Source organism: Pieris brassicae, chromosome 5, assembly GCF_905147105.1.
Source record: "Pieris brassicae chromosome 5, ilPieBrab1.1, whole genome shotgun sequence".
NCBI classification, from domain to species: domain Eukaryota; kingdom Metazoa; phylum Arthropoda; class Insecta; order Lepidoptera; family Pieridae; genus Pieris; species Pieris brassicae.
Window position 1 is genome coordinate 2,681,606 of NC_059669.1, and position 13,415 is coordinate 2,695,020.

General features: G+C 33.6%; 1 protein-coding gene across 3 annotated transcripts in view; it reads left to right on the forward strand.

The window, feature by feature from the left end:
• LOC123709574 (protein N-terminal asparagine amidohydrolase) overlaps window positions 1-13,415 on the forward strand; it is an 81,027-nt gene that overhangs the window by 52,652 nt on the left and 14,960 nt on the right. For 2 of the 3 annotated variants that reach the window (XM_045660989.1, XM_045660988.1), the window contains 2 exons: window positions 2,431-2,483; window positions 10,636-10,686. The gene's annotated coding sequence lies outside the window, so the exon portion shown is untranslated. Of the gene's footprint in view, window positions 1-2,430; window positions 2,484-6,458; window positions 6,511-10,635; window positions 10,687-13,415 lie in introns of those variants that run through there. The other variant, XM_045660991.1, reaches the window with a different exon arrangement.

Here is a 13,415-nt window from a genome sequence, read left to right on the forward strand (position 1 = left end):
ATTGATATTGGGTTTTTAGCACCGACTAACGAGTTGCGGTGAGTTTTCCTTCTAAATTTTAATTATGTTAATGATTCACAATTCGATTTCGATGATGATGATTCGATTATAAGAGTTTCTTGTGTTGTGCACAGACTAGGGTGTGTCTTCAACAGAGAAGCTTGCATGTAAGACAAAAGATGCCAGACTAATATTAGATCTTACAGGCCAGTGATTATACGGCCTTAAAGACAAATAAATTTGATCAATCACAATCGAACGAATCGGTCTTTCGTTTGCAGACTACACGCTGACGCTCAACAGTGGACATGTGTGATTAATTTTCTCAAATTTCGAACGCTTCACGCTTGTTTTTGTTGTAACTTTTCGAAATTTAAATTACGTATTATTAAATAAAATGCAGCACGGAAAATAACTGTGGTTTATTCCTAATATCGATAGCGAAATGTTCGTGTAATCGTCCCAAATTACCCAACACTCGGACTGTGTTCTCTAAATGCTTATTGTTCTTACTACAATACATATTTGAAATTTGTAAAACGTGTCGTGACTTTCACTTTTTTTTCAATAGGTTTAAAGTTGTCCACAAAAAATGACTGCCGCTTGTATAAGTTCAGATGCGTAATATTAATTTCTTGAACTACCTAGAGTATAAATATTGAAAACACATAAATATAAAGCTATAACGCTAGCTTGGTATCAAAATTGATATTTCAATATATAATTTGGTTTAACGGTATCCGTGTGTCATGGCATAAAATCGGGAAAAGCACTAAAAATAAACGTTAATAGAATTACAATGTAAACGTTAATATACGACAAAAACAAATGAGTATCAGGAAAAATGACATTTGATTTATTCTGTTTTCGAATATTATCTATAGTAGATAGTCTGTGATGTGGTATCAATACATCAATGCTCGTTGCATTCTCTGTGAAATTAATTTCAACGTCCGTCCATCGGTTGCGAGCTTCGTAATTATCTCGGCATCCTGCGCTCCGTAATGAAGATATCGCCTGATCTTTATTGCTGTAATGAAATATAGAGAAATAGTTACATGGGACTAGATTTACAGCAACGCGATAATGGCAGGAAGTGTCTTTTATGTTTTAGCACAATTGCTTCATCGGTTTAAACGTGATTTCATCGTGTTACAACGTTTATAGATTTGAGACGTTGTCGGACTTGACAAAATGAATGTTTGTAATACTTTCGCGCGCAATTTAACACAGATTATAAAGACCGCAATTATTGACTCCACGTAACATTGTAACAGAGTGATATATGATAATATGATATTGTATGTGTTATTAAAACCAAAACCAATAGTTAAATATAGGTTTATTTACATATAAAAACTAAGATTAATAAGTAAAATAAATCAGTTGCACTACAACCTTTTTTAGGGCCTCCGATTACTGAATCTGTTTCATGACCATTTGTCAATCGAAAAGGCAAGTAGGTGATTTTGGGTCTAAGGCAAGGCGGTTTTCCTCACTATGTTTTCCTTCACCGTTTGAGCAACTGTTAAATGTGCACATGGAATTTTTCCATTGTTGCACAGCTGGATATCGAACCTATAACCTCAGGGATGAGTGTCGCACGCTTTTGCACCACTAAAACAACACTGCTGTCTGCTGTTAATATGTTTATGTATAATAAATCAATGTATTGAAACGTTTAATTGGCGCCGAATTTGAAATAAGTTTATACGGAAATAATAATAAAAACTCCTTGGTTATATATTATAAGCTTAGTGGTATTTATCTTTATCGTTATAAACATTTATTACATTGTTTTGTGTCCGTAATAATTTAAGTGTTTTTATTTTTTTGTATGTAAAAATTTGACATTTGACAATCGTTTTTTACGTTCGTAATTCATGATACGAGATCAGATAAACATGCATCAAAATATTGTTATTGCGTTAAATCAAGCACAATTAAGCTTTCAAATAGTTTAGACCGTTCACCGCTTGAAGGACGTGCATTCATAATCGAGTGTAATCACTTTTTATAGGAGACACACTATTTAAGAGATTCTTGATCTTATAGGATGGTGATACACGATTGAAATTATCAGTGAAAATAAAGATTGAGAGATTGAGCAAGGTTTTCTTACTTAAAAAAACAGAATGTAAATAAAATTAATTCTCCACAAGTTTTTACTGAACCATCTCATCCTGCCTGGATGGACCCTATTAAAACAATTAATGACTATAAAATAATCCACTTTTACTATATCGAAAGTCATATAACAATATTTTCTGTGTACAACGCATCGTGTATAAGAACCCTTCGGTACTTGACATTTTTTAACGCTTCATTGATTATTCGATTGTGACTTGGCTCTGAATTCTTCGCCTCCCCCATTTTATCCCAGACATATTTAATAGAATTTTTGTTGTGAATTATATATTTTTGTTACAGATATTACAACCTCAACTTGCCTGACAGCGGACCAGCTATTTTATGATATAAATGTAAGTACCTACTCAAAATGAATCAATAGATATATAAGTTTAGAACCCACTATTTATATTTTCTTTTCCTACAAAAAAAACTTCCTTACAACATTTGCTTCAATCGACTATTAAAAAATATTCTAAACAGCGGACCCGACAGACATTGCCTTGTAAACAGGTCTTAAATAAAAAAAGTCTCGCATACAATTGAATACAAAACAAATTTAAAAAAAAATACAGTCACAGTAAATAAAAACTTGAACGACATTTATAAATAGATCTTCTCTCTATAATATTTTTGACAGCAAAACATTAAATCAATATACTTATGTTTTATTTTAAATGTTTCTCACATTTAAATCTTCCCTGAAATTTAAGATCTAAATTAAATAACTCTGTACAATTACGTATATAGATGTGCTGGAGGCATCTAATCTCTCAACTAATTATAACAGAAGAAATATAACAGCAATAACTAATATCTTGGTTTAGATTTTATCTTCGTGGCTATCTAGATCTCTGTCACGTTACATGATCAAATCGTAGTTTTGAAATATAATCATGCGCAGTTAATGAGCGCGGCGATCGCGATGGATATTACGAAATGTAGCCCAAGAATTTGTATATTATTACATGAAATATAACATAAATCTGTTGACTTAACACTATACACGAACATTAATACAGTCAACTACTGAGTCTTTATAAGAAGTGAGTTAAAAATCTACCTACAATTTTCAAGGTAGCAAAGAAGTCATAAACCCTAAACAAAGAACTGTGGTAAGTGAAAACATTACAAAACGAACACTCAGCGCCGTTATAATACATATAAGTTACGCCTTAAGAAATTAGCTGCATTACTCATACTTAATCGTCTCTTTATTTCCTACCCTAGACCTACTACGTCTATTGAATAATCATTGAACATCGTGTCATTGAGCAACGCAATCAAAAGCTTCTCCGTTATCCGTGGAGCAATGCGACAATTTTCATGGGAAATGTTTAGAATTTTAAGTCGAATGCGTAAAAAGAAACTGGTATGTTTTACACAAACACTTTACTTAAGCGTTTGATATAGTAACAAACTCAAAGCTACTGGTGTATTTTGAATGGTTTGAGTACGGATACATGTCGCGGCAACGATATTTTAATATTTTCTTTTGAATAGTATTTTTTCTGGTAGAACGCGAAAATAATCCTTTTTTACCTGTAAATTTTTTCGCGTTGGTCGGCTAATTACATAGAGATATTAACAACGATAGGTACAATAATTTCTTATCTGTAGATCCTGCACACTTAAATTCTAATCGATTGTCTATGGCTACGTTCACGCATATGTGCGATACGTATCGGCTTTTCCTCGCATATTGTATATGTCGTTATATTTGTACATAAAATACTATCAACATTTATGAAAGAAGTTTTTTTTAAATTAAAGCTAATAAGAACAGAATGCTTTAATGTAATATGAACCCTTCACAACTTTTAGGTGCTTTGATTATCAGAGCTCATACGGTAATTGTGGGCTGCACACTTCAGTGATTGCAGCAATTACATTTTATGCATGATAGACGTTCTTATGTGGCACAGTCTGCTATATCAAACAAGTATTTATAATGTCAAAATTAATTATTTTAATGTCTGATAAAACACCAATATCTTTTTAACCCACCCGTATACTAAAAGTCTAATCACCTTTCCTTTGAAAGCATCTTAAGGTTATCTATAACTTCTTGGAATCTTCCAATTGTATATACAAAAAAAACTAGGAATGCCAAGTGCCAATTTTATATATATCTTCAACTTTTAAATTATCATTACGTATTTCTTTTTGCAATCTATTAAAATTTCGTTAAAACCGTTAATTATGCGTAATCATAGGTTGGATGAGCAATCAAAATATCAGCCACAGAAAATGTGTAAATCGAATTGTAAATCATAGGGTCAGTACTATTATTAATAGCAGTCTCTGATTTATTATCTATTCTTAATAATGTTAAATTGGTGTTTAGTGCTTATAGTGAAAGTGTGTCGTTAATGAATTTTGTAATTTACTGTTTTCACTGTAGAGCTTTAATGATGTGATGAATTGTATACGATATCTATTTCATATTACATAATAGGTTTTGGTTTTCAAAAGTCAGTGTTTTATATACACGTAGCTTCTTTATGTTTACGTTGTTAAAGAATGCTATAGATATAAAACCTAATCCTAATATCCTTAAAAACTTATCACGATTTTTTGAATCATGTTCTATTTTAAGCTATTGAGATCCGCCATTTTCTAATCATGGTGTTTTGATTGCTTTAGGTTCATTTCATATCATTGTCCGGTTGCACGAACCGCAAGTCTATCTCAACACAATATCGGGCGACGAGTCACGGTTGGCTTCCCACGCGTGCGTGTTCTTAGGATGTCTTCTTACTTACCTACTTCCTAGTTCCTCGTTCCTATAGCTTTATATATACCTCATTAGGTTTCTCTCAAATGTGATTCTGAGTAGAAAATATGTTTTGGACATGTTTTAGATTCAACCTTTTGTGTCCCAGAAACGAACACATATTTAGTAATGATTAAAACAAAAACAATTTGATGTGTATGAAGATTGTGCCCACATATATATTCGTAAAAAGACTTTGAATTAGTCAAGCGATGACCATTAGATCTACGGAGATGACACGACAATTTGCCTCATATGAAACAGTAAAAATAATAACTCTAACTTTGTGGCTTATCTCGCAGATAGTAGAAAAGTTGATATAAATTTAACCTTTAATGGTCTGATAATAGGGTGCAGTTTACATCCAAGCTGGAATACCGGTAGCTACCTATCTGAAGTTTGCTACCAACGTTTATGTTACGTGTTTATACAATCTCTAACTGTAGCTTTACCAATTTAGCTACATATTTCTTTTTCAACGCATATTTAATAATCAGATAAGTTAAAGGGCCTAGAGCAAGCGATTTTTATGAATGCCATGATATACCTTTATAATAATAAAATAACTAAAAAGCGATTATAATTTTAAAAATAAAAATAAATAACACAATTTTTTTTATCTATTTATAACATGTCTAATTTATAATTAATTTGAAAGAAGCCTTTCGCAAACGTCAACGTCAAACGCCATAAGGTTATATGAAAACAGTTAGAATTGTAATAAATTTGCTATCGTAACAACAGTATTCTTAAATTTCAAATTTTTTCTTTCATAAGAACCTTCTCCTGACAATAACAAACACAACAAAATAATAATTAGCGAAACCAATCCAGCCGTTCAGGCGTGATGACCAAGAGAAATAAGGATTCATATTTATATATATTGATAGGCTCATTTTCGATGGCGTTCTAGACGATTCTTTGGGTTAGAAGACCCGGAGTCAATAGGAGTAGATACGCCCATCATCTATTTCCTATGTAGTGTTTCCTTCACTGGAGGATTCGAGTGTTAAAATTGTGCCGTTGACGCCCCGAGAGCGACGCCGGAGTCTCTGTAACGCGGTTTTGTAGGAACTACTTGGGGTGGTTTTAATGCGTATTGCTCACCCAGTCTCTAAATACCAGAAATTTTGGTGATTGCTGGTCGAGATCCTTGCAACTTTCGGAGGCAAATTTCCACCTCGGATATTACTATACAATAGGTAGAGGAAATGAGCTGTCAACTCGTCGGTATACTCGAGGCTCACAATACTCCGTGGTCACGAAGATTATTTCAATTTGTATGATATGTGTTCGTTGAAATTTGCATGAAATTGTATTTGTGCGAAACTAACGTGGTGCTGACGCGAACGTTGTATATTATTGGTGGTTGAATAATAAAGTTCAGCTTGCGAGCATACATGCGAACAGAGTATTATAAAATGTTTATTAAAGGCCGGTAACACACCAGCGAGCACTCTGAATGTCTAGCATTGTCACTTAACATTAGGTGGGTCTCCTTCCCGCTTCCGTTTGTTGAGGTATTCTGGTTTAAGTGTTTCTACGATACGGTTTAGATACCGTAAAATGCGGGACTAATTCTTAGCGTTACTGGTGCATGAGCGGTGAGTAGCCTTAATGCCTCATATCATAAATACCGTCTAGACCAGTGATCCCAACGTGGGGCCCAAATATATAAGTAAATATATATTTTGAAAATTTACTTACTGATTTTCGTTAACAATTTCCTAGTAATTTCTTCCTTAAACCTATCATTTAAGTTTTTAGAACTAAAAGTTTTTATCAACTTTCTAAAATCATATCATTTTCTATAGCTTCTTAGTGCGTACAATAAATAATTTTAATACTTACCAACATCTATTTATTTTTAAATCTTGACTTTTAAACACAATGGTAAAGTATCTTAAATCACATTATATTAATGGAACAGGTAGCAAAACCTACCATATCAGTTGGTCACATTTATTTAAGCCTAGAACTGTATTTCTTATTTATTTATTAACACTTCGTTACACTATAATAAAAAAAATAACATAATTAAATGAAAAGGAGGGCAACTGGCGGCTTTATCGCTTTCGAGCGATCTCTTCCAGGCAACCACTGTGAGTAAAGAAAAAATAAAAATGTATTAAATTACATAGTATAGGCAAGTAAGGCAAAAATACATGTTATACACAGTTATTAAAACAAAAACTTAACAGGAATAACAAAAAAAAGAACAAACTAAACTAAAAAGATGATACATTGATGAAAGTAAAAAGACACATGAATCACGATAATTTAAGAAAAGTCTCACATCAGTTAGAAGTTAGTAAGAAAGTTAGGGATACGATGTGGACAGGTAATGTTTGTACAGAAGAAATTTAAAGGAAGACATTGTTTTATTAAAACATTTCAATAAATTATTAACTTAGCCTGCATGACTTCATATTATTTGACTTATAATCGTTATTTTTTATTGATTATTTACTAATATCCATAACAGCCACGCTCTTACCGGCCTAGAAAAGTACGTGGCACTGTACTAGTATTTAGACGATAAATGTCACTAACTATTACATACTAAGAAGCCTACTTATTATTGATACATCAATAAAAAAGTATTTCTACCATACAAATGGAGATTTTGACTTGTAAGTGAACGTCCATATCATTATATTATACACTGTATACTGCTTATAAAACAGAAACTGTATAGAAAATTCATTCATACGTTTCAGATACATTCAATAAATGTCAGCGAAGGGTTGAATAGGAGAAATGACAATTGTCCGTTACCTCATTTAAATTCTAGATATTAATCTATATGCAAAGTGCTGTTTGTCTGTACTCATGTCGAATAAAATGAAGCTTTTGTAGCAGCGGGTGAGCTTTCTATATTTCTACTGAATTGAATTTTGTTGATGTCTTTATAAAAATGTAGCTTGTGATTATTGTTATTTATCGGGATATTGTCAGACCCCAAACTATAAATTTTGTATTTAAATGAAAATCTTAATTTTTCTTAAATAGTTTGGCATTTTATGACTATATATATATATATATATATATATGTTTTACCGTACAAAGAGTACACGCAATTCTGCTTCAAGCTGCAAAAGCTTCTAGCTTTTCTTCACATAGGAAGAAAATAGTATTTGATTAGGTTCGAAATCAAATACAATTTAACGTTCAAGTTAAAAAGTCTATGCTATTTTATATAGTATAATATGATTTTATTGAATTAAGTTTAAGAAGTTAACGTTAAAATTTGCGACAGTTGAACACATTTAATTTCGTATCAATATCAATGTTTTCTAAATGAATTAATATTATTGAAATATTAACATGTGAAAGGAGTTCGATTAGAATAAATAATTTTATAGTTAACGGTTGTTTTCGTGTTTAATGGAGATTAAAATACATTCGGAAGCCCCGGCGCCAATAACTTTGGGAAGAAATTTATGGTTATACCGTTTTTGTTTGTTTGTCATTTATATAAGTGGCCATAAAAAATTTAAATTGTTATTTTAATCATATTTAACTATGTGTGGCTTTCGCTGGTTGATTTTTTAGCTTACTTCTATCACAATGGAAACGCATATATTAAAATTAACTAAGGCACAACCCAAAGCAGTGTTGGCCTCTCAGCCCTGAGGTCGTGGGTTTGATCCTCGGCTGTGCACCAATGGACTTTCTGCGGATTGACCAATGCGCATGTAACATTCGCTCGAACGGTTAAGGAAAACCGGCTTGCCTTACAATCAAAAAGTCGACGGCGTGTGTCAGGCTCAGGACGTCATCATGATCATATCAGAAATCTGAGGCCCAGACCTAAAAAGGTTGTAGCACCATTGATTTATGAATTTACTACCTAGAGCTAGTCAACAAAATAAATGTTACAAATTTAATAACTGTAAATCTGATAAGATTTGATAAAAATCATACAAGACCTGTTAACTGTCACTTTATGTGCCGCCCGGTAAGGGTTCCTCAGAAGATATACCAATAACTGAAATATCAAATACAAGTTTAAGAATTAATTTATGCAATTCAATAAATAGTTTTAAGGAAAATTCTTAGACCTTAAGTTACCAAAGTCAATATATATTAAACAGTGCAGTTGATGTGGGGCTGAGTTTAGAGATTAGCAAGCATGTCTCGTAAATGTTCATTATAATATTGATTATGGAAAATGCAGTTTTTTTTGGAAACAAACACCTGACATTAAACACAACTCAAACCTATATATAAGCAAGCCAAAAAACCAACTTTCTTCGTCCAACGCTTTCTCTCCTTCCGAGGCCCTTTCATCTTTAACCATTTCATTAAAAACAAAATTATCACTAACATTTCAAAAGTCCAATTACTTACTAAAAATCTCAAAGAATATTATCAACCTGTCCTATGCTGATACAGAAAATATTCTTATTGTGCAAAAATTGTTATACTACATAATATAAATATGAATTTGTACTATGTAGAAATGTTAAGTAAAAATACAGTTTTACATGTCAAAAGGAAGACACTGGCTGCCCACACTACAGGGAATTATAGTGTGATGGACAACATAGATATCCTGTATATTGTGTATATTTAAGTTTTTCTTTCTTTTTTCCATTTCTTTATATGGGTAACGAAACAGTTGCTCACACAAACACTCTCACAATCTCAACAAGCATACAAATACAAAGCATTTTCAGTGTTAGATAAAGAACTAAAACGTCGTGAACCAGAAGGTATCCATTGTTACCGTACTCGGCCAAAATAAATCACGAAATAAAACCATATCGGCTGAATCTTCATCTACATCGAGATACTGGGATAATATTACGCTATTGAATTAGCATTACGGTTGTTCAATATGTTTAACCGTGCTCCATATATCATCGTATTTAATTTCATCGGAACATCGGAATCGTGCAAGATCTTATCTCGATCTTCGCATCTATGTCCTCTCAGCACGCATGCCACCTGTGGAACGCGAGAGTTGCTACTGCACGGTGTTTTATCTAGTCTCTTTATATTGAGGTCATTGAACCTGTATTGATTTGGATGGTTTTATGTTAATATTGACGTTGCAGTCAGGGCCGCCCGCGTCCGTTATAGATCCTTAGATCAGTTCTGTGCGGCTGTGTTTGTAAAAATATTAATCCGAACTAAAACCTGTTTGTTGATTTTATTCGTAGTAAAGTCTTGTTAGAGTTTACTAGTTGATTAGTTTCCTTTCGTGCATTTTGCCTCGATATGATTTCTTATACTTTATATATACATAGGACATCCAATCAAGCCTCAAAATGTGTCAAGCTTTTTCTTCGAGTTACTGCTCTAAAAAACATTAAAGGTGATTAATTAATCATTTCATCCGTCCTTTTTTAATATTGTCCTTATTACTGTTTTGTTGTGTTCCATTAGTTTTGTCTAAATATGTGTTTGTCGTATGCATTTTTGCACTTCTTGCTTATCTTATTTTTTCACATAGTTGCCTGGAAGAGATCGCTCGAAAGCGATAAGGCCGTCAGTTGTCCTCCTTTTTATTTTAATATGTAAATTGTTTTATATTTCTGTAACGAAGTGTTAATAAATAAATAAACCAAATCATTACTTATACGCCACAATATATTTTTTTTATCGATATTATATGTAATAAAAAATAATTTCAAAACTAGAAATCTAAAAGATTAGTACTGTATACGCGCTCCTAGACTACACTTATTATTATCACATTAATAAACGGTTTTTTGTTACAGGTGGCTCAGCGACCTGAATGATCTTCCCATCAACAGCTCCACCGATTAAACGTGAGTTATTTAGAAATCTTCCATCAATTTAATTGAAAACAATGTTTACAGCTTCATGAGATCACCAGTTTACGATTATTACTTGATTGCTATTATATTCATATATTATTCTAATGCGATAACCAATTACATCGGGAATATATTTTTTTTTTTTTTTTTTTTTTTTTTTTTTTTTTTATAAAATAGGGGGCAAACGGGCAGGAGGCTCACCTGATGTTAAGTGATACCGCCGCCCATGGACACTCTCAATGCCAGAGGGCTCGCGAGTGCGTTGCCGGCCTTTTAAGAATTTGTACGCTCTTTTCTTGAAGGACCCTAAGTCGAATTGGTTCGGAAATACTTCAGTGGGCAGCTGGTTCCACATAGCGGTGGTGCGCGGCAAAAATTGCCTTGAGAAACGCTCAGTCGTGGAACGTTGTTATCAAACGTTGACCTGAATAACTAACGCTCGATAACAGGCCCTCATTCAATATTTCTTAGCTGCATTGATCAATCAACATCCCATCGTCCTTATATCGTTAAACCAATAATGGACTGACGTTTTCACATGAGCGGGCACAATTTAAATCCAGTGACGTGAGATGTATTGGCGCGTGTACGGAGCGGTTGCATACATTGTATTGAATAATAATTGGTGCACACGGAGCAGATGCAGCATCGTCACGATGGCGATGGTATCGGGCGAGCGTGCCGCATCCATCAGACATCGAGAGCCGCTATCTTAGTCGGTATCGCGCGCCAGCGATAACCATTGTCTTACCTGGACGATTATATCGGCGAAATTTGTGCTCGCCTCCAATCCGCCGTTTGTCTCTCGCCGCAAATGAGCCGGATAATAGCCGAACGAACGTAAAAGGCGCTCTCCTCAACTTTTGCCTAGTCATTAATACCGTGGGAACAATACAACCTATAGCCGGATGAGGAAGGACATTGATACTTTTGCGCTCGAATCTATCATTACAGCACAATTTAAGACGACGGACGCCTTTAATAAGTTAACGGCAAACCGCGCTTGCCATTTGCTAATACTAAGTAATTTGCATCGTAAAACCGAGTCATTACGCGTACGCTTGGCATAAATTAAATAATATTCTCTATACGACGTCAGCATGCGCTCGTTGTCGTTAATATTAAGGCATGTGCAATTGAGCAGCTATTTAAGTTGAGCCTGGCAAATGTGAGCGAGTACCACTTAATAGCATTAGCATCATTGTCTCGTGGTCATTAATAAGTGGCCGGACAGTTCTATTGGCTGCTCTCCATAATGGGTCGGCCCGTGTTCTGGTGCGGTGTCACGAATTCCTATAGCGATGCCCTTAGGGAAAATATGGCTCTGATCGAGGCTGGGATATCAGATGGTTATGGACGGTCATAGTTCGACTTTCGAGATATAAAGCGTTTGTTTTAATTATGGTGAGCACGATGCACATATTACTGGCCATTTAGTTTGAAAATTTGTTTGACTGATTTGTAACTGATATAAGAAATTATTTATAGACTTTATGTATTAATAACTGAGTATAAAATATTATTATTATGAGAACGATTAAAGCTAGGTAGAACAGGAATGTTATAAAGTATTTTGTATTGTATTTACGACTCGTCTACTACTAGGACTTGAAACACATGCCCCGAATCGTTGCTAAGTCACAGCTGTAAATTAATTAGGCGAGCAGAGCGCCCTCTGTCAATTATCTTCAATTAGATAGGTTCCGATTGCTTTGATATACCGGTTCTTAACAAGTGCTTACGATATGTGTTTTTTTAGGAGTTTGTGATCGAATTGAATTATTTTGCCTGAAGGCAGTTTTGTCTTCTTAGTGAGTGATATTGACATGTTACGCCAGATTTTATGTAGACTAATTTGCGCTTATAAAAATAAAAACATGATTTTTGCTCATCTAATGACTGATCGTATTTTCTAGGAGTTACTCATGTAACTAAACTAAATTAGTAGTTCCCAGCGACTGTTCGCGTGGAAATATGTTCCTTCGGTCCGTAGTTCTGTGTCTATTGGAGTATCAGTATCATCCACGTAGTCCTGGAATGCCATTATTATGCACAACGGACCAAATGGACTATGCGGAAAATGACCACACTGTACTCTAAAAGAGTAATACAAAAAATATCTGACTTTAAATAGCTGTCAACTGAATAAAAAAACGATCTAACAATATTTTTATACACATGTACCATCAATAATGCGTTGGATAACCAGAGTTCAAAACTGTATCGAGTTTGATGAAAATTGGCCTTATTAACTAAGTTGGATATATCTGATTGAAATTATTTCTTTGAACATTTTACTAGAACACGTGCTTGGACGTCTACATGTATCACAAATATTATTTTTGTTTTTAAACGGCCAAAATGAAAACAGTAATTAGTTGTATTTTTGTTAATTACGAATTAAAATCCAATCTTAACAAACTAAAAACGATTTTTTTCTTACTTGTCATTCTTCAAAAGTAGAATATTAATGAAGGAATTTGTTAGCCGTTTCTTAACTATAGCAGTTAATAGCTTCAAGTAAATTCAAGCAAATAAGCCATTAAATCGGTTGAAGGAATATAGTAGTAATAAATTTTATCATTGTTTTGGTATGCACATTGAAAGAGAAAACTGTTTTGTGGCCATTGCGCAAGTATGCCATCCAAGTTTATCTTGATATGTTATATAACAAACTTCATACAAGGTGGAGCCTGTCCAGTCCTCTGGATATAAATATA